At 52.2% G+C, this 23,955-nt stretch overlaps 1 protein-coding gene across 7 annotated transcripts in view; it reads left to right on the top strand.

Annotated features, from left to right (window-relative positions):
- The first annotated feature begins 1,540 nt into the window (after positions 1–1,540).
- The window catches only part of NPAS2 (neuronal PAS domain protein 2), a 182,735-nt gene continuing 160,320 nt past the window's right edge, over positions 1,541–23,955 (top strand). For 3 of the 7 annotated variants that reach the window (XM_051835559.2, XM_051835548.2, XM_051835536.2), the window contains exon 1: positions 2,046–2,179. The gene's annotated coding sequence lies outside the window, so the exon portion shown is untranslated. Of the gene's footprint in view, positions 1,656–2,039; positions 2,180–23,955 lie in introns of those variants that run through there. The other 4 variants (XM_070068721.1, XM_070068724.1, XM_070068722.1 and 1 more) reach the window with 4 other exon arrangements.

Below are 23,955 nucleotides of genomic sequence, written 5' to 3'. Positions count from 1 at the left end.
CGCTGGTGGTTTGAGGGTGCGCCCTCCGCCCGTGAGCAGGGTGCCACAGCCTCTCCTCTGCTCTCTGTTTCTAGACAACCTAGACCTTTCTAGACAATCTTTCTGGACCTCCGGGTCAAGGGCAAGTCCAAGAGTTAGCAGCTGCTCTTTTAGGATGCTCAAAGCTCCTGGAGTTGATTACTCTTCAGGAGGAGAATTAGACAAAAATAATACAAGTGGGAAATAAAGAGAATGACCTACTTTACCGGGGGTGAGGAAGGGGAGCTGTGTGTGAACGTTTTGATCTAATTGACGGTGTGGGGTTGCATGCCCAAATAAGGCGCTTGCTGGTCGGGTCGGCGCGGGAGCGGGCCCACGAGCCTCCAGAGAGCAGAGGAGAGGCAGTGGCACCCTGCTCACGGGCGGAGGGCGCACCCTCAAACCACCAGCGCGGGGCCAGCGCTCCTTCAGCGCCAGCACCCTGGGAAACCCCTTCTGGCCACAAAACCCACTGTGACAGCACAGGGCCAGCGGGGGGCGCTTTCCTTTCCAGGGCCACTTGCTGGAATGCGCGAGCAAAGCCGCAGTTCCAGGCCACGTACCTAAGAGAAGGCAGGGAAGGGGCGACCTTCTGGGCTGGGTTGGGGGGGGAGGAGGTGGGGGAGTCAGCCTTCTACCCTCCTCAGGGCTTCTACCCCGGCGCCTCCCGGCTGCGGAGCCTCCGGGCTGCTGGGCCAGGGGAGGCAAGGGCCACCGTGCGTGACCCCGGGGGTGGGGCGCACGGTCGGCCCGCTTCCCCCCCCGCACTCGGTGTGGCAGCCCCGCGGCTGTTCGCAGGGCTCATCCGTGGCGGCTTGGTGTGTTTGCGGCAGCCCTGGTGAAAACCTCCCTGTTTGCTCGCGCGCGCCTGCTTCTCCAAGCTTCTTTTACTTGGATCCTTGCCTGTCTCCTCCCACAGAAGGGGGAAAAAAAAAAAGGTCACGTATGTTTGGAAAAATATGTAGGTCAGTGGAACATTTCCTGCACTGGTGCAAAAGGAGAGGAAGGCAGCGGGGGAGGGGAGGGAGGTGGAGGCAAAGAGGAGCCCGGCGAGCGAGAGCGCGCTCCTAGCCGCCGACCCCCGCCCCCACTCGCCTCCGCCGGGGAGGGGGCAGTGAGCCGGTGCCTTCCCACCCTTGGCCCATTTTCCGGACCTGCTAGGTTCGCTTTAGAATAGGCACCGACGATCCCTCGCCAGCCGCCGCCGCTGGCCTACCGGCAACCGCGCTCGCCGGCATCTCCTCCGCTCGCGGCCTCCCACCTGCGCCCCCCTCCCACCTCCGGCTCATTGAGAAATAGCAGTGGCCCCCGCGGGGACGCGTCCTGCGCCCTGCCCGCTGGGCCAGGCCCCGCGTGCACGCCTGCCCCTCTGGGATGGCACGGACAGGGTGACGGGCGCGGGCGCGCCCGGCAGGGTGGCGGCCGGCCCTGCTAGGGGCCGAAGATTCTTGGTTTCCCCAGAGTGACAACTTTAACGGGACCTCGGCTGGCGGCCCCGCATCCGCCTTGCCTCGCCTGTGGGCCAGTTTCACCTGCAAGCACCAACGCCCCAAGCCGGACTCCCGCCGCACGTCCCTCTCTGCCCAGCAGGGGCGGAGGCAGGCCGGGGACGCGCGGGGAAGCCAGAGGTCTTCGGGGTGCGTTTGCCTGCGGCGCGCACCGGGGTGCCTGTCCCTGGCTGGGTCGGGGCCAAGAGAGACCCTGCGGGCGGTGTCAGCGGCGGAGGAGGGAGGGGAGGCGGAAAACAAGAAGGAGGAGGAGGAGGAGGAGGAGGAGGAGGAGGAGGAGGAGGAGGAGGGAGGGAGGGAGGAGGGAGGGGAGAGGAGGCAGAGGGAGGAGGCAGAGGCGCCGGCGGCTCTCCCCGCCGGCTCTGCGTGCGGAAGAGTTTGCCGCGCGAGCAGCCGGCCTCCCGCAGGAGCCGAGGGACCAGCGCGGCGGCGGCCCCGGAGCTGCGGCGGCCCCGGAGCGGCGGCGGCGAAGCTACGAGACCCGCAGCCGCGGCGGCGGCGGCGGCGGCAGCAGCCAGAGCAGCGCCTCCCGCCGCCGCCCGGGAGGAGCTCGCCGCGCCCGCTTGCCGCTCGGCTCCCAGCGGCGGCGGGAGGCGCGTCTCCCCGGCCCTGTCCGCGCCCGGCCCCGCGGCGCCGTCCCGGCCCGCTCCGAGGTAAGGGCCGCACCTGAGGACGCGGGGCGTGCGGGTTGGGAGGACGTGCGCCTGGGATCGCGGGACCGGGTCACCTGCTCGCCGGCCCCGGGGACGCGCTGGGCCGGGAGGGGCGGGCGCTCCGGCGCGGGGCGGCGCGGGGCTGCGCGGCGCTGGGGGACCTCGGGCGCGGGGACGAAGGGGCGCGGGAGAGGTGGGTCTCCCTGCAGTCGTGCTGCGCCGGGGGTGGGGTGGGGTGCAGGGGGTCTGTGCTGCCCGACCACCGCAACATCGGGGCTGGTGGGCTCCAGACGCGTCTCGCCCTCGGGAGGCACTCAGAACCTCGAAATCTGCGGGGGGTCTTCATGGGTACCGGGCGAAGCAGTTTGGGGGATTGTCCTCAGCCCTCCCTAAGCCCCCGGGGCGCGCCCTCGCCAAGCGTGGAGCGCCCCGGATCCTGGAGAGTGCAGCGTGCGCGCCCCGGGCCCGCGGTGTGTCCGGGTCCCTGGGTCGGAATTGGTTCCGGGCTGGAGTGAGTGCCAGGGCTGCCCGCTGTGCGCTCCAAGAGCTGGAGGACGCCCCTGCGGCCGCCCAGGTTGCCAGGCGGGGTGTTGCTTTGCTGGCAGGTGTACCTACCCCGCAGCTGCCGAAGGGCGCACCTTTGAGCTTTCTAAAGCGTGGCGCGGAGTCGGGCAGCGGGGAGAGGCGGTTGGGAAAGGCACGGGTACCGCAGGGTACATTCACTACCAGCCCCCTCGCCTCCGCTAGCCACTTGTAATTGCTCAAGGTAAGAAAGTTTGTTTTCAGCCGTGTGATTCATAAATAATTAGCAGTTTTGTTGATCAAGCAAGATGGAAACCCGAAATAGACACACGCACCCCCTCCCCCCACTCGCCCCCGCAAGTCTCAAAAACTCGCAGGGTTAAGCCAGAAAGGCTGTTAGTGCGAAAGCTAAAAACCCCTGGCGATCCACAGGTGTTCTGGAGGGGCCGCGACAGGAGAGTCCCAGCCTTCCCTCCTTACCCCTTGCTCTGATGCCCGCCCAGGATTCTTTAGCATGGTTGGCCTGTCGCTTTGCAGGTGACGTCTGGAGCAGTTGGGAAATTAACTTGAGCTGGCCGGTCTTCATCGCTGAGAACCCAGACCTCCTTAATCGGAGGGTTTTTCCCTTTTGGACTTCCCAGATAATTAGCCCTAAAGCAGTTTCAGTCAGGATTCGGCTGTCAGCACCTCCGCTCGCTTGCACACTCTGTGCCCAGCCAGTAAATTGACCAGCCAATTACGGCTTGCAATCGACAGACCTGCCCTCCTTGCGAAGAGCTGTTGAAAGTCAAGGGCAGGTATGATTGCAATCTTTCTGCCACTAAGACCGGCTGCAGAACTGTGCCAGAAATAACCATCAAATTTGTTGAAACGCTCCCTCCTCCACCCCAAATGCAAGTATCCTGTTGAAATGAGTTATTCTGACCTGAGCCACTATGTTACAAAAGCAAAAAAAAAAAAAAAAAAAATCAGTATTTCATTCTGCAGCTAAGTCAGGACCAGAAGTCTTGGTACTTCTCAGCAGTCTACTGAGAGATTTAGTTAGAAATAAAATGTGCACCATGAAGACATTGAATGATTATCTTCCATCTCACAGAGAGGTTAGAGAGTGGCTTAGAAAGATTGTAAATGAGTTGCTTTTAGCCATTTTCTCCTGGGAAACCGGTGTCTCTGTTTATTTGCCGGTCTGTCCCACTGTGTTTAAATGTGGAATGGATTTTATCCTCACTGTCCCCAACAGTGGCTCCCGTGGAGCCAACAGGAGGGACTACGTTGTAGAGGAAATACATTATTAATAAAACGTTACCCCCCAAAGAGCTAAACATGCCAAGAAAGGAGCCACGTGAGGCTTTCCTAATTAGTGTGATGAAAAAGAAATATCTCATGAAGAGGGGAGTGCGTTCAGATGGTGACTAAGGAACTGATCTTTATGTAGAAAATAACTATTGCTCTTCAGTTCATTTGGTTCTTTTAGAACAATGTGGACTCCTCTTTATATTTTTGGCTGTTTAATAATGAAAATGGTAAAAACACGTCACCTAATATGTGTCATTATGAAGTTGAATTCATCTTATTTTGGTAGTCTTTCTTAACTCTTGGAAATCTTTGCAGCTTGCTTTTCCCACGACTGTTTGTTCTTAGGTTATACAGTCAAAGTTGATGATGTTTTAACACTAAAATAATAATGCATGCACATACTTCTAATGTCTCTAGATATTAATTTTTTTCAAAGTATCGTTCTTAAAATTTAAGGGTCTAGGCAGCTAGGTCTGCTTAATTTTTAGAACAGGTAGGCGTTTTGGTCTTCACATGAATCGTCAGTTTTTCCCGTGTGATGGTGACACTAACTGCCCCATGCACACGGTGACATCTCTTTCCCAAGTCAGGTCAGATTGCGAGGTGTTGAAAATAGCCTAGTGACTCAGTATTCTTGGCTGCTTTGTGCCACCGGTTTAATTGGCTGCGTCCTAGCAAGCATCTAATTGAGTTTCACATTTAAATAGTGGAAACGGTACTTGATACGTCGTTTGCTTACAGAAATGTTTGATTAGCACATTCTGGATGATCCTCCTGCTGGTTGCAGCAAAGACAGGAGGTCCGCACCGTCACCTTCATCCCTCCTCTCCTCCCTAGGGGCCTTGTTCAGACTCAGTGAATAGGTGCGGCAAATGAGCTCGCTACCCAAAGGTTAGACATTTCTGAATGGTGCTGGGGTGCTTCAGTGTGAGAGATTCTATTTTAAACCTGATGATGATGAATGGTACCTTTGAGCACTAAGTAAATATTTATTAAACGTGAGCATCTTTAAAAGGGGTGACTGTTCAGGCATTCTTTAGCTAAGGCAGGACTGCTTCTCACTGGAATTCATTGACTGACAGCAGGATCACTGGGCATTTTAAGCAAAGTCATTTCTTAGGTAAAGCTCTCTTCCTCCAGAGAGCTCTTGGACTTCCCTGGGTCTCAATGAGTGGTTCCATTTGGTGATCCGGAATGGGGAGAGTATGTTTTCTGCACTGGTGTGGGCGGAGAGCGATGGCCATCATAGTGCACAGGAGTCGATCCCCTGGGGCTTGGGGCCAGCGTCTCTGTATTTCTCACCAGCTTCCCAGTGTTACCCCCTAGCAAGGTTCTGGGGTGCACTTAACCCAGAGGTGTTGTTCACTGAGCATGGATGATGGTATTTCAGAAAGTTCATGGGAAGTGGTATTACAAAATAAGTTTATTTTGGTGCAAAAAAAAAAAAAAAAGAGTGTGAAATCCATGCCCCTTGCATAGAACTATATAGACTCAAATAGTAACAAAATAGGGAAGCTGGGCTGCACCTGCCTTTAAGGAGCTGACAGGGTAGGGAAGAGACTGCAAATGAGGTGGCGGGATGCCACGCTGGAGGGTGGTGGCAGGACAGGAGGCCAGGGAAGGGCTTCCACGTCGCTGACCTTGACCTGACCTTGACCTGTCATTGCACTCGCATGGAGAGTTTTGTGACTTGGCAGACACAAAGCGCAGACAGACCTGGGACGGGCTCCCTATCAGCTACTGTGTGTCTTGGAGCAGCTTTCTAAGCTCTCTGATTCCTAGAGCTCTTATCAGACAAACAGGGCAAAGAATGCTAGCTCCTTTGTAGGATTCCCAAGCTAGGAACACACTTTAGGCCCTGCAACAGGGGTTGCTCCTGTGGCTGTTGAAGGGAGCGAGGGGGCTGCGCAGCAAGGAGATCGATCAGGTTCCTGAGCTGGTTTTCCACGTAACTCACCAGTGTGAGATCCAGTTTGGTTAACCAGCAAGCCCAAGGCCTGGGGTAGAGACCCCCGCTAGGATGGGAGGGCAGTCGCTGGAAAAATGAATCCGATGCCAAACAGGTGATGACCAAGTGCCCGGCTTCTGGTTAGCTTTGCAGACTACCCCCAGGCTGTTTCGGATACTTTCTCCGGTAGGTAGATTCTGCTGCTCCAGACTGGCTGGTGTGTAGGAGGAATCGCTGTTAATGCCCGTGGCACAGTGGGGTGTACCGGCGGCTGACAACAATTAATTGTATATTTCTAAAGAGCTAATAGAGAGGATTTTGAATGTTCCCAGCACACAAAGAAATGATGAATGCCTGAGGTGATGGACGGATCTGAGTATTCCACACCATCTGCGTGGATGGGAGGCCACCCTGCACCTCACAAGTACAAAGGTTGGGCTGGGGGGTGGGGGGTGACCCAGGGTATACGGACGGACAGAGGTCTCCAGGTGGCGTGTTCGGAGTTTTGGTGATGCCTGTGGAATCTGTTGCCTTGAAGGGGCTCATCAAACCAAAGAGAAGTGGGCTGGCTGGTGGTGGTGGCCATTGGGCGCTCCTTCAGTATACATGGTGGACAGGAAAACTTGGACCTCGGTGGTTGGGAGGCAGTGGTCCTTTTCCTGGTAGGACACTCTTGAAGGTTAAAACTATCTGTCAGTCCTCTTTACCTTAGTATGAATTAGCTGCCTTCCTGCAGGGGCATGCCAGAATTCAGTGGAGGCTTTCAGCACTCCTCCTTGCCCACTGAGCTGATTGCTTCCTCTCGGCTAGCCCGGGGCAGTGGCCTCTTCGCCCTGACCTGAGGTAGGCTGGGCAGCCCTGAAAATACTCTGCTTTGCATTTTCACATTCTGGGGGTTCTGTTTGCTATTTGCAAAGGGGATTTCTCTGCCGCCACTCTTCCTCCGCGTTCCCTGAGAGTAAACCTGGAAAACCAACCCCAAGTGCTAGGAGACAGGCAACAGCAATGTAGCGTTAGGGGGAGGGAAGACCTGGGTGAAGGGGGGTGGCACGAGGGAGAGAAAGTCGGGCATCGAGCTCTGGCACCCAAGATGGAGATCGGAACAGCGTGGGGCCACAAGATGGGAGATGGAACCGGGGGATCCAGTTGTGTGGACTTTGCCGCTTTGTTGAAGGCCGATGTTCCCAGGTCCCCAAAACCATCCTGGCTTCCAGCAAACACAGCCCCTCCACCCATGTCAAAGCAGGCAGGAGACACAGCCCTAGAGCAGCAGGCGAGGAGGTGCTGTGTAGCCTCACAGCTCACGGAGAATGGAATTGAGACAGGAGTTTATGATGGTGCAAAAAATATCTGAAATTCGTGCATATGAGGGGGTCCTCAAACACTTCGTGGAAAAGGTGTACTGTTAAAGAACTATGTTGCATTTCAAATTTTTTTGTGTGCCCAAATAATATTTTCATTCCATCTTTCCACACTCTTCTTTGAAGTTCTGTCATATTTCCTTCCAGTTTCTTTTCTAGGTATTAAAGTATTTTTAGACTAGATTTTTAAAACATTAGTCACATAGGTTTATCTTATAAAATTTGTCAAGCAACACAGAATTGTTTCTAGTAAAAAGAAGATCCCCTTCACCTGTGGTCTACCCAACATTCATTCCACTTTTTTTTTTTTTTTTTTTTTTGCCTGGCAAAAGTCTGATTTTGCACAGGAGTCCACCCTCCCTCTACCTGTCTCTTGATTGGCCAAGCACTTTGGGTGGGCCTGCTGTCCTGGTGAGTAATTGGCTCGGAATGATCATGTGGATCCCATCCTAGCCAATAACATGAGATGGCTACTGGGAGGCTTCTGGGAAACTTTCCCTGGCTCTTACAGGAGGCCAGCGAAGAACCGCCCCCCGCCCCCGGCCCCTTTTCTCCCAGTGGATGCTGGAACGAGTGGGCTGAGCAGCCAGCAGTCATGAGCTGACTTGTGGAAGAGTTTAAAGGTGAGAAAGAGGGCCTCCATGTTGCCCTTGACCTTCTGAAGTCCCTAAGGCCGGCGGCCCTCGGGAAGTTTCTGAGGTTCTGAAACCCTGCTTACCACGTGAAGCACGATGAGTAGTTTTCACTAACTGTAGCTCAAGGCGTCCTGATCAATGCATCCCACAATCCTCCACCCTTCCAGGAGGTAACTAATGTTAACTGTGTTAACCAGTATTCTACTAGGCATTTTAGTGCATCGACATATGTATACACATAGGTGTATGTTTTTATTTTTGTTTTAAAAGATTTATTTATTTTGAAAGTCAGAGTTGCACAGAGAAAGAAGAAGATGCAGAGAGAGAGAGAGTGAGAGAGAGAGAGAGAGAGAGAGATCTTCCGTCTGCTGGTTCACTCCCCAATTGGCTGCAACAGCTGGAGCTGCACCGATCTGAAGCTAGGAGCTGCTTCCGGGTCTCCCATGTGGGTACAGGGGCCCAAGGATTTGGGCCATCTTCTACTGCTTTCCCAGGCCATAGCAGAGAGCTGGATTGGAAGTGGAGCAGCTGGGACTTGAACCAGCAGCCATATGGGATGCCAGCACTGCAGGCCGTGGTTTTACCCACTACGCTACAGTGCCGGCCCCAGTGTATGATTTTAAAAACATCTCATTCTATGCGTACTGTTTGCCGACTTGTAAGAAAATAATAGGGCATGGAGATTTATTATTATATCTACCTCTTTAGTTTTTTGTTTTGTCTTGTTTTTTTGTTTGTTTGTTTTTAACAGGCAGAGTTAGGCAGTGAGAGCGCGAGAGAGAGACAGAGAGAAAGTCTTCCTTTTTCTGTTGGTTTACCCCTCAGATGGCTGCTATGGCTGGTGCGCTGGGCTGATCTGAAGCCAGGAGCCAGGTGCTTCCCCTGGTCTCCCATGGGGTGCAGGGCCCAAGCACCTGGGCCATCCTCCACTGCACTCCTGGGCCACAGCAGAGAGCTGGCCTGGAAGAGGAGCAACCGGGACAGAATCCAGCGCCCCGACCGGGACTAGAACCCGGAGTGCCGGCGCTACAGGCAGAGGACTAGCCTGGTGAGCCGCGGCGCCGGCCCTACCTCTTTAGTTTTAAAGGCTACTGAGTGTTATTCAGAGGAATGGTTGGACATAATTTATTGAAGCCATCCCTGGTGATAAACATTTATTATATTTCATTTCTACTTGGCTTTTGCAAGCAGGGTTGTATTAGCTTCCTTATCCGTATATCTTTGTGTATACTTCAAGTTTTTTTTGGGTCAGGGATTACTAGGAAGGGATTCCTGGATAAAAAGGCCCATCTGTTTGAAATATTGATAGATACTGCCAAATTGACGACTAAAAAACTATGCCCAGACACCTTCCCACCCACCGTGTGGAAGGCTGCCTTGTCACCGTGCCGTGACTAACACAATATGTTAGCCGTCATCTCAGACTCGTCCGTGCATTTTCACTTGCTAAGGTAAAGCTGTGTGCACTTGTCTATTTTCATGGTTTGCCTTGACGTGGACCTAGGTATTGTCCCATGTAAACATAATTTTAGTGGTTCCCTAATAGCCTGAGGTCATTGTTCTTGGAATGTTTCAATGGCTTGCAGGAATGCAAAAGGGAGAATTTGCAGCTCTCTTTGACAATTGAGAAGACATGGTCAACTTTGCAATAACCTGCAAAGATTTCCGGAATTGCTGCTGGGAGACAGCTTCCTCCAACGATCTGTTTCCAAGAAAACCCTGGAAGGATAGGGTCTTCCGGAGCCTTCTCATTCCAGTCAAGTGGGCCGTCCCAAGTATTGATGCTTTTTGGACAGAGTTTGCAACCAATGGATTCTGCTGCATCCAGTCCTCTCAGTGTCTAGTAGTCAGTTAAGCAAACATGTTGTGCAATGCCTGAGACATAGCAGAAAAGTGAGTTTCCTGGATTCTTTGAAAATTGTCACTTTTGTTGGAAAAGACAAGACAGCAAATGGGATGGATGAAACTCAGAGGAGCTGGCAATCACTCTTCAAGGAAGGGACTAAGGGCAAAGCACCTGTCTTGTGCATAGATCTTCCACCATCTTTCTCTTTCTTGCTCCTGAATATTCACGCACAGACCAGAACACTGGCCACGCAATGTCCTCAGATAGGGAAGGGAAAGACAAAATGACAAGGAAAACCTTCCCCAGGAAGCCACAGAAGAAAAGGTGTCTGAAAAACCAAAAATCTTATTGGTAGACATCATGGGACGGACATAGGCTTTTGATCCTTATTGTATGCACTAAAGTACACATAGAAGCATTAGTCAGGGCCCGCACTGTGGCATAGCGGGTAAAGCTGCCACCTCCAGTGCTGGCAGCCCATATGGGCTCTGGTTCGAGTTCTGGCTGCTCCACTTCCGATCCAGCTCTCTGCTATGGCCTGGGAAAGCAGTAGAAGATGGCCCAAGTGCTTGGGCCCCTGTACCCACGTGGGAGACTTGGAGGAAGCTGCTGGCTCCTGGCTTCCGATTGGCGCAGCTCCGGCCTTTGCAGCCAATTGGGGAGTGAACCAGTGGTTGGAAGACCTCTCTGTCTCTCTCTATGTAATTCTGACTTATAAATAAATAAATAAATCTTTTTTTTTTTTAAAGAAGCATTAGTCATTCAGCTATCTGCAGTAACACGGCAGAGAACGAGGAAACTTTGAGACCACCGAGAAAGAAGCATGCTCCCAACTTTTCTGAATTTTTTATTTTATTAATGTCTAGCTTGCTGGCATATGAATGCAAACTTCTTTTTCTCCTTAATTCACATAAGCTAATTCTGCTTCAAATCCAGCACGGAGGCGAGAGGGCGAGAGAGCCCTGCCATCCTGCTGGGAGAGTTTTCACGAATAGTCCAGTTCAGTAGAATTCAAGTTTGAATTCAGTCGAATTCTTTAGAAGCATTCACCCAGTGTGTGTGTGTGTGTGTGTGTGTGTATGTGTATATATATATATGTATGTATATATATATATATATATCAGTTTCAGAACTTGGCGCCTTTGATTTCTCCCCAATCCATTTTGCAAGGTTAAGGCCTGGTTATAAACAGGCAACATCACAGGTGCATACACAGCCAGGTTACAACTCCGATGGGCTGCCTGTTAGCAGAGGGTAGGAGGGGAGCAGACCTGACGTGGAAGCCGGAGGGGTCGTCTGACGGAGGTGATGTTTTTGAGAGATGTGTTTGAGCACAGGGAGGAGTCAGTCTGGCTGCTGTGTTGATCCAGCAACTGGTGCCTTTGCCACTTCAACTGCTGTCTGCCCGAGACACAGCCTCAAGGATCGTCCGTGGTTGCTTGCAAAAGGTGCCTGTTTCCCTGGAGATGGAGATCTGATAGAAACAGGAGGAGAACTTGAAAGGCCAAGTCTTGGGCTGTGTTTGTCACGGGGCTCTGGAGTGTGGCTGAGAAGGAATACCAAGGCACCTAGCGATCCACAGCAGACCTGCCCCTCCCTGGGACCTCCCCGAGGCCTCCTTCACGATCAAGGACGATTTTCTTTTTCTTTTTTCTTTCTTTCTTTCTTTCTTTTTTTTTTTTTTTTTTTTTTTTTTTTTTTTTGACAGGCAGGGTGGACAGTGAGAGAGAGAGAGACAGAGAGAAAGGTCTTCCTTTGCCGTTGGTTCACCCTCCAATGGCCGCCGCGGCCAGCACAATGCGGCCGGCGCACCGCGCTGATCTGATCGATGGCAGGAGCCAGGTGCTTCTCCTGGTCTCCCATGCGGGTGCAGGGCCCAAGCACTTGGGCCATCCTCCACTGCACTCCCTGGCCACAGCAGAGAGCTGGCCTGGAAGAGGAGCAACCGGGACAGAATCCGGCGAAGGATGATTTTCTTTTCGTGGCCTCTTCCCCTTCACAATGACTGCCAGAGAGACAAAGCCATTCCCAGCTAGTTAGCGTGCAACCCGGGAGGGATCTGTGGTCCCTCAAGCAGAGAACTTGCTTCTCCTTCCGAACCATCGTAGCCCTTGAGTGGGGCTCTGTATCAAGTGATTTCATGGGAAGTCAGAGACCTTCTTATTTCTGAGCTGCTTTGGCCTCGGAGTGGCATCACGGCCTCCAACCACCTGCTCGCAGACCATGACCAGGCTCGTCACCTGCCACCTTCCTTCTGGAACCTACAACTCGTTCCACATACCAGCTTCACCAGTGGGGGATGGCGACACAGAAGCACCTTCCCTTGGCTACCTTCTTCACTTGCATTTGATCGGAAAAGGCATCCCGTTAGGAGCTTGTGTCCGGGGCAGCGTGGGACCCCAGGACTTAGAGTCTAGGTGGCTTTGATAGAAACAGACTCTTCACTGCTCTGTCACAATGCCTCCCTGACCGTGCCACTGTCCCAGTCTGGCAACCCAGAAGTCCCCTCACCTTCTCTGGCTGTCAGTCACTTCTCTCAGCTCCTGGAACCCTGAGTCCTTCACATGCTCTTGAATTCCTCCTGGGATGCTTCCTGGCATGGCTTCAGCCGCAGCTCTTGGGCCCAGCTCCTGGAATTCCTGCTCGTGCGCGCGCGCACGTGTGTGTGTGTGTGTGTGTGTGTTTCTCACACATACACCGGGCTCTGGCCAGGTGTGTGATTCCTCCCCTCCCCCCAGGCCCCTAGCATCTCCTGCAGGACAGCACATACATGTTCTATGGAAAACTCCTGAATACCCAGCAGTAGATGGGACCCCTAAGGAGGTTGGGGGACACCCCCCAGCACTGTGATTCCTCCATGGCCATCTGGCCAGCTTACATCAGCTTTCCCACCCCGGGGCCCTTTCTTGTGCTTTAGAAACCTGCTCCCAGCCCTGACCTGGTGGGTTACCTTGCTCCTTCTGCCCCGGCACCTGGTGGCTCCCCCTCCACCAGGGCCTGCTGCCGCCACTGCTCTGCAGGTCCAGTGCACCGTGGCCAGAGTGCTCTGGGAAAATGGTACCATCTTGGGCAGCGAGGTGACATGCTCTAGCTTGTGCTACATTTGGGTAGATTTGTGCCATGCAGTGCACAGTTGTCCCTTGGTATTCACAACAGGTTATTTCCAGGACTTGCCTGTGATGTCAAAATCTGCAGAGCCCCTCGTGGCCCTAGCACCTCTCCCCGTGTCCTTTGGATCATCCCTAGATGACTCCTAATACCCACCCCAGTGTGATGCTATGTCAGTAGCTGTTAGGCTGTATTGTTTAGGGAATAGGGACAAGAAAAAAAGACCTGTGCATGTTAGGCACGGGCACACCATCATAATCCTACTTTTTTTTTTAAAAAGATTTATTATTTATTTGGAAGTCAGAGTTACACAGAAAGAGAAAGAGAGGCAGGGAGAGAGAAAGGTCTTCCATCCGCTGGTTCACTCCCCAGTTATCCAAAGCCAGAAGTCAGGAGCTTCCTCCAGGTCTCCCCACATGGGTGCAGGAGCCCAAGGACTTGGGCCATCTTCTACTGCTTTCCCAGGCCACAGCAGAGAGCTGGATAGGACGTGGTGCGACCGGGTCTTGAACTGGAGCCCATGTGGGATGCTGGCACTGCAGGCGGCAACTTTACCCGCTATGCCACAGCACTGGCCCCTACTTTTTTTTTTCTTTTCTAATATTCTCAATGCATACTTAGTTGAATCAGTGGCTGCAGAACCTGCAGATACACAGGGTCGATGTCTCCAGGCTCGGGAGGAGTGTTCTGTTACCCATCCAGCTGGGCAGTGGGTTTCTCTCCTCTCCCCATGCCGGGGCCAGCGGCTTCTCTATGCCTGCCACCAGCACATTGCTGCGAGCCGGCTTCTGAGACCTGGAGAACTGCAGAGGTGCCCAGTGAGGGTGGCAACGTGCCCAAGTGTTCAGAAGAACACCTTGCTTTTGTGTTCTCAGTTTCTGTGGCGCTGAGCTGTGCTTGCAGGAGTTGGCTATTGAAAGTAGACAGCCAGCCAACCTCTCTTTTAGGTACAGCATCTCCCTGGGTTCCTGTCTTGCCACGTAACTCAGCGTGTGTCTCTGATTCGCAGCACAGCCCTGATCCCCAGCTGGGGCATGTGTGGATGGCAGTGATGAGGGCGGACCAAGAGTGTGGCTGTGCTGTGGTTTCTCACAATTCAGATTTTGGCGGCCCTTGTAAGATACCACACCTGGTTATCGGAGATACCTTCACAAGGCCTTTTCCTTGGGTGTGCCAGTGGTGACCTGTAATCTGATCTTATGTCCCGGCCTGTGAGTGGCTGTCGCCGTGTGGCTCGATGGCAGTATTCAATGATTCCCTGCAGACAGCTTGTGACCTGAAGCAGGAAGCTTTGGCACCCTGACCTGGTCTCTGTGACCCAGTGCCCTTGGGAAGTCCCATACATCCCCAGGCCCAGTTTCTTCACCTCTACAAGGGAGAGAGCACACTCAAGGGTGCAAACCGGCCGGCACCGCGGCTCACTAGGCTAATACTCTGCCTTGCGGCGCCAGCACACTGGGTTCTAGTCCCGGTCGGGGTGCCGGATTCTGTCCCGGTTGCCCCCCTTCCAGGCCAGCTCTCTGCTGTGGCCAGGGAGTGCAGTGGAGGATGGCCCAAGTGCTTGGGCCCTGCACCCCATGGGAGACCAGGAGAAGCACCTGGCTCCTGCCATCGGATCAGCGTGGTGCGCCGGCCGTAGCGCACCGGCCGTGGCGGCCATTGGAGGGTGAACCAACGGCAAAGGAAGACCTTTCTCTCTGTCTCTCTCTCTCCCTGTCCACTGTGCCTGTCAAAAAATAAAAATAAAAAATAAATAAAAAAATAAAAAAATAAAAAGGGTGCAAACCACGAGGCAAGGATGCTTGTGGAAGAGCCTGGAGAAAATGAGAAGCAGTGTTACTACTGTTTTATTATTGGCTGCTATAAATGGCTTGTCACTCAAACCCCTGCACACCTGGCTGGGTAGATGCCAGCCTCAAGGACTTCTTGAAGTCCTTGGCTTTGTCAGACAAGGTACATGCTGGCAGTTAAAAACAGAATATCCCAGGCTCTCCTGAAAGCTAATGTCACAGGAAATGTTTTTTGTAAAGATGTATTTGTTTATTTGAAAAGCAGAGTTACAGAGAGAGAAAGAAAGATCTTTGAACTGCTGATTCACTCTCCAAATGGCCACATGAATGGGTCTGGGCCAGATCAAAGCCAGGGGCCTGGAATTCCATCCAGGTCTCCCACGGGTGTGGCAGAGACTCAGTTACTTGAGCCATCTTCCCCTGCTTTTCCCAGACATAATAGCAAGGAGCTGGATCAGAAGTGGAGGAACCAGGACTCAAACTGGCGCTCCTATGGGATGCTGGCACTGCAGGCCATGGCCCAACAGGCTGAACCACAACACTGGCCCCCAGATCTTTAACCCAGACACTCAGAACATCTCTGCTTGGGGCTGCACGGTTGGCTTTTGAAAGCTTTTGCCATGTATAAGAACATAGGACCCTGAGAATCTTTTGCATCTTAGATTTCCATCTAAGTCCAGTTGCATCCGTGTATCCCGCAGCTCTGGGATCAGACGGGCTGTGGTGGGGCTGTTTTGCCATAACAGATGTGGCCCATGCTCTCCCGCGTGGCCCTTCATTGGTCCTGAGAGAGTCGGCCTGCAGAAGTGAGGCTCTGGACAGATCCCGATCTTTTCCTCCTGTGTCAGACTCTGTGCACGGGCCCCCTGCTCTGCGGTTTCTTCTCTGGATTGGAGACCCAGGCAGGGTTCTGGTTCATCTCTGGTTTGGAGGTGGAAGGGGAGGACCTCAGTGCAAGAGAGAGGTGCACACCTGGAAGTTGCCCGGGTGGCCCTTCCCCTGGATCTCAGCACGTCCCTTTCTCTAGAAAGACCCATGGAGGCTTCTTCATGGAAAGCCAGGGGCATCCCAGGCCCTGGTGGCAGGCAGTGTGCAAGTCCCCAGCCTCAGCCAGCGCAGGCACCACCCAGAAGCCCTGGGAGAGCCACCCTGCAGACTGCGCAGCCGGCTTGGCTCTGCCTTGTCTTATCTCTCTGCCCGCTCCGCAATCTGCTCTCGGCTCTGAGTAGCCTGAGATAAGGAAGTCAGCGTTCTGGAGACAGCTGGGCACGGGGAGAAACCGGGACAAGGTTCGACACAGACTGTCCACTGCCGCTTCTGGGAACTCACTCGCCATCGTGGGCTCCGACATCTGATTTTTTTTTTTTTTTTTAAGATAAACAGAATAAATGCATAGAGCTCACTGCTGTTGAATAAAGTGCCTACCTCCCCTTTCCACCCCTTCCTCCACACACAACTTTTCAAAATGTTTCTAAGGCATGGGCAGAGCGCTGGGGCCTGGAGGTGGGGAGGTGAGAGGGTGGAGGGGGTGGGGGGTCCGGGTCAATCGTGGGGTTTTCTTACCTGCACCTTTTTTTTTTTTTTTTTTTTTTTTAATCTTGGACCTTATTCACTGCCACTGCTTGCTCCTCCCTTTGCCTTTTCCCACAAGTTAGATAAGGTGCACTATTGTTTGCTCTAGGACTCCTTTGGGAAGTGTGAGGGGGCGGGGCTTCGTGCAACCATTCATCACCAGGTGCCTTCGCTCTGGCTGCACTCCTGTGTTGTGTGCAAGGCACTGATGCTTGGAGAAGTGAAGTGAACTGACTCTGCACGGGGACAGTCAGAGCTGCAACTTCCATGCAGCCCTTTATAGAAGGCCCCGAAATAGAACAGCCAGTTTTTATTTACTTTTTCTGAAATGCCACTTCCAAGAAGATAGGACGCGTAGCAGACAAATGAAGCGTTTGCCACAGGACTTCTTTTAGCAGGAGTGCTTTTCTTGAGTGTGAGGTTTTGGGGCCGCGGCTGGGTGCACGTGGCGTTGAAAACAACCCCAGGTGGCTGTGTGTGCTCTGCCCAGCCCTTGGGAGGAGGGGGCTGTGTGAAAGCAGATACAAAGGGAGCCCTCCTAGGAAAATGGTTCTTAAGGGCAAATTCATGATGCTGTGTTTGGCCATCTCTGAGTAGCTCACCTGCTTTGCAAAATCAGTTCTGTGGCCGTGATGACTGTTAAATCGGGACACTCATTATGTCTCTCCTCATTTTCCCTGGAGTCAGGTGCCTCGTTCTTCAGTTGAGTTCAGCGGAGTAGGCAGCGTGAAAAGTAGGAGCTGTGCTCAAGGCCCTGTGCTGGAGGCTTAGTCCCTAGGACGGTGGTTGTGAGAAGCAGTGTGGCCTTTAAGAGGGAGCCCCAGTAGAAGTAAAGTAGGTCATTGGGGGCACTGACCATCCAAGGGACGAATGCTGGTCTCTTGGAGCGAGTCAGGCTCAAAAGAGCAAGCCCAGTGCCACCTCCCTCTCTGGCTGTGTGATGTGTTCTCTAGCCACCCCTGCCACTGGGATGCTGTCCACGTGTTGTGATGCAGCCCAGAGGAGGAGGGGCCCTCACCAGGGTGCACAGCCTTGCTCCTGCACCACCAGCGCTGAGAGCGAAAGAAACCCCCTTCCTTGATAACGTACCCAACCTCAGGCGTTTTGTTATAGCTGCAGAAAACAGGCTCACGCGGACCACCTGGTGCTGTGCTTGCAAAGCAACCATGATTTACGGGGAAGCCTAGAAGTCACTCAGGGTTACCTTGAAACATATCCTCCTGTCTCCCTGCCCCCAAACACAACACAGACCCCGGCACTCACTGTAACGTCATGGAAAATACACGCAGGCAGGTGTTACAGCCCACTGAGTAGCAGGGCATTCTGACTTGGGACTCCTCCGTGTGGTCCCTGAGGAGTATCCCCCGAGTGGTTCGCTTACCATGTTAAGGTAGGCGAGGCCCTACCGTTCCACATGTTTGCAGGTCCTGGGTTCTCCTGCAGGGAGCCTGGTGAGGTCACTTCCTGCTGCCACTGTTTATGGAAACGGAAGTCAAGATCTGTAAATAAACATCATTAAGATAATTTGTTCTGTCTGATGGTTGTCACACACACACATGCAACCTTGTTCTACTGACCTCACTCAGATTTGTGGCACACCTACTTCAGAGAGTTGGGGATGACCAGCCAGTGCCTTCTCGGAATGAATGTGTCTCCCTGACTTGAGCGATTTCTAGCCTTTGTTTCCTAGAATCTTCCGAAAGCCTCTCTCTGAATTACTTTGGGCCGTACAAGGCTGTAGAGAGTTCAAGCAAATCCACTCTCCAGCTGACTCAGGATTTTCATCTGAAAGAAACAGCAAGTTAGACCGGGTGAGAGGGGAGGGTGGGCTTGCGATGCCCGTTGTAGGGGCCAACCATGCATAATATGGTCAGGAGTTGGTGGTGGCTCGAGGGCTACCTGGGAGTTCTGATTACAAAAGTCGGGACCTGGAACCAAAAGTGCATGTATTTTCTTTTCTTTCTTTCTTTCTTTTTTTTTTTTTTTTTTTTTTTTTGGACAGGCAGAGTGGACAGTGAGAGAGAGAGACAGAGAGAAAGGTCTTCCTTTGCTGTTGGTTCACCCTCCAATGGCCGCTGCGGCCGGTGCGCTGCGGCCAGCGCACCACGCCTATCCGAAAGCAGGAGCCAGGTGCTTCTCCTGGTCTCCCATGGGGTGCAGGGCCCAAGCACCTGGGCCATCCTCCACTGCACTCCCTGGCCACAGCAGAGAGCTGGCCTGGAAGAGGGGCAACCGGGACAGAATCTGGCGCCCCGACCGGGACTAGAACCTGGTGTACTGGCACTGCCAGGCAGAGGATTAGCCTAGTGAGCCGCGGCGCCGGCCAGAGATTGGCTTGTATAGACATTGTGTTGAGCTGGAATGATCTAGAATGAGCTAGAATGAGCTCTAGCACCTGATCTAGTATATTTTAAATATGAGGAAGTGATTTACTTGTCTACACCTTCTGAGGAGTTGAAGAACAAAGTCCACCTTCCAAGAGGGATGTTTGTGCTGATCAGAGATTATGAGGGTGAACTACTCACTTTTAAAACTGTGAGTATTTAAAAAATGTAAGGGGTGCTTTGCTTCACATCCCAAATGGCCACAATGGCCAGGGCTGCGCCAGGCCAAAGCAGGAGCCAGGAGCTTCTTCCAGGTGTCCCACTTAGGTGCAGGGGCCCAAGCACTTGGGCCATCTTCTACTGCTTTCTCAGGTACATTAGCAGAGAGCTGGACCAGAAGTGGAGCAGCTGAGATTCAACCCAGTACCCATATAGGTTGCCCGCATCCCAGGCGACAGCTTTACTCGCTACGCCACCACACTGGCCCCTGGAGTTGTTTTTTAACATGCACAAATTTTTAAGATTAAATTTTAGAATTATATCTGAATATAACCTAACAGGTTATTTTTGTGGTCTTTCAAAATTTTTCTCCTGGGGCTGGCACTGTGGTGCAATGGGTTAAGCCGCTACCTGTGACGCGAGCATCCCATGTGTGCACTGGTTTGAATCCTGGCTGCTCCACTTCCAATCCAGCTCCCTGCTAATGTGCCTGGAAAAGCAGCAGAAGATGGACCAAGTGCTTGGGCTCCTGTGCTCTTGTGGGAGACCAAGATGAAGCTCCTGGCTCCTGGCTCTGACCTGGCCCAGCCCCAGCCCCAGCCCCAGCCATTGTGGCCATTTGGGGAGTGAACCAGCGGATGGAAGCTCACTCTCTCTCTCTCTCTCTCTCTCTCGACTCCCTCGCCGTCTGTTTCGTGGCAGTATCTGGGTTTTGCAGTTTTGAGGTTGCTGGCTTCTGTAGGTATCGCCCCATGAAACTGTAGAAAATAAATCCTTTTGTCTTTGAGGGGCTGCTGCCCAGGAGACGTGCTTCCTCCGTGTTGATTGAGCCAAATCGAAATCCAGGAAGCTTCTGTTCATTTGAACGGAGACCTGCTCTTCGCATGTCAAATTGTTCATTATTCCGGCCTTGACGTGTTCCATTACGTTAAAGTCCGCTTATGTTCGCAGGCCCTGGGGTCTCTATGCTGCCTGCTTCCTACCCGTGTCCTTTCTTCCTGGCTTCATGGACAGCAGGATGTTCCTGGGGCTTTGGGGTTCAGACCCCGGAATTCCAGTCTCAGTATTTCAGAGAACAGCAGAGACCTTATCAATCACAAGAGCCATGTCCATGCCCAAGGACCACAGCCAGCCAAGAGGGCATCCTTGCCAAGGGGAGAAAGCAAACGACAAGCGATGGTCTCTTTTCAGGTTGGTTAAAAAATGGAAAAAGAAAGAGAGTCATCTAGGTATCAAAAGGAGAAGTGTAGGACTTGGTGTTTCTGGTGTCAGGCTTCAGAGTTAGGCTGCCTGTGTTTACAGCTTAGCTCTCTCGCTTCCCAGCTGTGCTCTTTGCTGGATCTAGGGCCTCCCTTTCCTGTTCTGTAAAATGGGGCTAACGGGAGGACCTGCTTCACGGTATTGTTCTGCGCATTCGCTGAGATGGTAGATACCAAGCCCTGAGGATTGTGCCTGGCATCCAGCAAGGCAGCAGTGCCTTTTCATTGCCATTATTAGATGTTCTACAGTTGACAAGTGTGTTTGTGCCAAGTAGAGCTATTTAAACACGCAGAAAGGGCCAGCATTGTGGCAAGCAGGAAAAGCCGCTGCCTGCAGGGCTGGAATCCTGTGTTCCACTTCTGATCCAGTTCCGTGCGAATGCACCTGGGAAAGCAACAGAAAGTGCTTGGGCCCCTGTACCCACGTGGGAGACCTGGATGAAGCTCCTGGCTCCTGGCTTCAGCCTGGCCCAGCCCAGCCATTGTGGCCATCTGGGGAGTGAATCAGTGAATGGAAGACCTCTATCTCTCTCTCTCTCTCTCTCTCTATCTCTATCTCTATCTCTATCTCTATCTCTATCTCTATCTCCCTGTCTCTCTCTCTGTGTGTCTGCCTTTCAAATAAATAGTAAATCTTTAAAAAAAAAAATTTAGAGGAAAAGAAACAACTGTAATCACTTTCTCTACAGTGAAGCTCTTGTTGTGGGTTTGTATAGCAGAGGGGTCAGTGACCAATTGCTGTGCCCAATGACGAAAGGCTAGAACATTCCAAAGCTAGACTGACCATGCAGAATTCTGTCTACACACACGTACGCGCATACACATGTGTGCACACACATACATACATGATACACAAGCATGCATATAAACACTTGCACAGAGGCATGCACAAATAAACACTCAGGTGCTTGTATACACAGAGTGTACACACACGCACAGTTATACTGGGCAAGCTCAAGTGCCCCTTCCTAGGGATTTACACATCCAAAAGGAAGCCCAGATCTTGTAGAAATCTCCAGGAGATAAAAATCCAGACACACGGGGCTGTCTGACCCCTGGAGATACTTATTTATATTCCAAAAGCTCACGGGAAAAATCTACCCCATCTGCAAGGACCAAAGGCTTATCTTCCTCCTTGCTAGTCAGGCAGGGAGGCAGCTGTTTCCATCGTGCACATAGAGAAATGCCCACAGTGTCCCATTCCTCGGCTCTGGCCGAATCCTGCAGCCACGTAGCGCGCTCAGCCCTCACATCACACGGCTTGTGGCCAGGGGGTGGGGCCGACTGCAGTCAGTCAGCCTGCTGGTTGGGGTGTGCACACCTAGTTGATGAAGAGCTCTCCTTCCTGGCCATGTAAGGGTGGTGGGGGGGTGGCTGGATGTGGGGGGCAGCCTCTTAGAGCCTACACAGCTGGACAAGACAGGTCCATGTAACAGGGCCCTTCCCTGGCCCAGAGAAGCCGGTCCGCTTGTCTCTGAGCTGCGATGGAGGCAGTAGGATGGTGGCTTTGCACAGCCGTGGTCCATCAGCTGGACCCGGGGGCTGGCCCCGGTGCATCGACAATCAGCCCCATTTTACCAGCTGTCGCTGGACTCTTACAGAAAAGTACGGTTCCAATGAACTGACCCTGCCAAGCTATTCCCGAGAGGAGCGGATTTGCTGGCATTGGCGCCTGGTGTCCCATTGTTGATCAGCCTCCTGTGGGAATTCCGTGCCGTTTCTGATCAAAGTCCAAAGTCCCCGCTTGGCTCAAGCTTTAATCGTTGGCTATAAAGGCCCCTACTATCGCACACACACATTCAAATCCGATTACAGTCAAACAGCAGTTTAGTCTTTGGGGGTTGGAGACGCAGGTAGGAAGCAGATATTTAGATCAATAGATAATTAGTCTTCATTAGGAGAAGGTGTTTTGACAATGTCAGGAGAAGGTTTACTTCCAGGTTTTTTTCATCATCTTCAGTATGTTTTGGTACAATTTGTCTTTTTTTTTTTTTTTTTTTTTTTTTAACAGGCAGAGTGGACAATGAGAGAGAGAGAGAGAAAGGTCTTCCTTTGCCGTTGGTTCACCCTCCAATGGCTGCCGTGGCCGGTGCGCTGCAGCCGGCGCACCGTGCTGATCCGAAGGCAGGAGCCAGGTGCTTCTCCTGGTCTGCCATGGGGTGCAGGGCCCAAGCACTTGGGCCATCCTCCACTGTACTCCCTGGCCACAGCAGAGAGCTGGCCTGGAAGAGGGGCAACCAGGACAGAATCCAGTGCCCCGACCGGGACTAGAACCCAGTGTGCCGGCGCCGCAAGGTGGAGGATTAGCCTAGTGAGCCGCAGCGCCGGCCTACAATTTGTCTTATATACTGAGTTTTGCTAATTGGTAAAATAGCCCTAGCCTATGTTGACGTTATCTCTTCACGCTTAAACAAAAAGAAGAAATAGAATTGAAATTCGAATGCTTTCGAGTGCCAGTGTTCACTTAGACCGTTTCTTGATGTTGAGAAAGTTTGCCTCTCCTTGCAGGGAGTAGGCAGGCGATGGGGCAGCTGTGTGAAGCACCCCTGTACAAAGGGAAGTCGGTGAGGCTTAGAAAGGACAGCACTGGGTCCATTGCAAGGGCAGAGTCCTCAGAACCTGATCACCTCTCACCAGGCCCCACCTCTCGGCACGCAGATGAGGGTTGCAAACACACAAAGCTTGGGGATTCCATTCGGACCACAGCAGGAATTTAGGCTACTTAGAGAGTCGGGTGCCTTGGTTAACAAGTATTTTCGGGTCATTCTTTTTTAACCACGTATTTCATATCCAAATCACCAGTTTTCAGAGAATCAAGTAAGTATACGTAAACACGACTGAGACGTCCCCCTCTCTCTGCTCATTCTGGTCCCAGCAGTGCTGAAGAGCCCAGGATTAGGGGTCGATTTCCATAGGATTTCCCGCTGGCTGTACAAACTACGGTACTGATAGGCATCAATCAAAGGGTCCATCAGTATCAATAGCTTCCCTGTCCACTTGGCTCTTGTGTGTCATCAGATGAGTACAGACGATCCTTTGAGTTGTTCTAATTCTGGGCCACTGAGTGTTTGCCTTTCATGCTGTCTAGATAGGTCGCCCACACTGCCTGAAGACTGGAAGAGACTGTTTGCCATGGGAGGTCCTGGAAATGTGTAGCTGCACCTTTTTATCCCAAGCAAAAAATTGACCTTTTGGTTGAAATTAATTTTTTTTTGTTCCACCCAGCTTAGAGAAGGAAAAAGAGAGACAAGGTTAGGAAGGTGCCTATGGGCTGGCCATGTCCATGCCAGCTCGTGGTGCCCATGGCTCTGGGCCTGGCAGGTACCTCCGAAGTTGAGTCCCTGCTCCCGTGGGCTGGTTTGTTTATGTGTGGAATGTGTGTCTTTGCTCTGACATTGAAGGAAAATTCTTAGGTGGCAGCATCATTAATAGTCAAGGGAGACACTGATTCTTGTACTTTTCTAGGATACATGAAAAAAGTTTTTGGAGCTTGAAGCATGAAGTTTTACATAAAATGTGTTTAAAGTATTTAAGTCCTATAAATAAACTCTAAAAATATTATGTAGGGTTTTGAAAGGCATCTGCAATTTTTGAAGAGGGGATGGTTTTCAAAAGGCGCTCTTCTCTTGCCTTTGTGTGTGTTTGTACTTTTAAATTAAATGGCGTCACTGTGTGTGGGAGTTCACTCAAAGCTGTCAAGATTTTTTTCCTCCTAATAACAAGTCTTGTGCCATTGACTACCCAGAATAACAATAAGCCTTTTTTTTAAAAAAAGTTAAAAAAGAGTATTTATTTTTGTCACTTGAAAGAACAACAATTATTCATGCCTTTAAGTTATTTAAAGTATTTTTATGAGCTCTAGGAATCGGGCATCTTGAGACCCGGCTGCACAAACT

The sequence above is a fragment of the Oryctolagus cuniculus genome, chromosome 2 (genome assembly GCF_964237555.1).
Source record: "Oryctolagus cuniculus chromosome 2, mOryCun1.1, whole genome shotgun sequence".
NCBI classification, from domain to species: Eukaryota; Metazoa; Chordata; class Mammalia; order Lagomorpha; family Leporidae; genus Oryctolagus; species Oryctolagus cuniculus.
The sequence above is the reverse complement of the archived record's forward strand: the minus strand, read 5'-3'. Positions and strand labels throughout refer to the sequence as shown.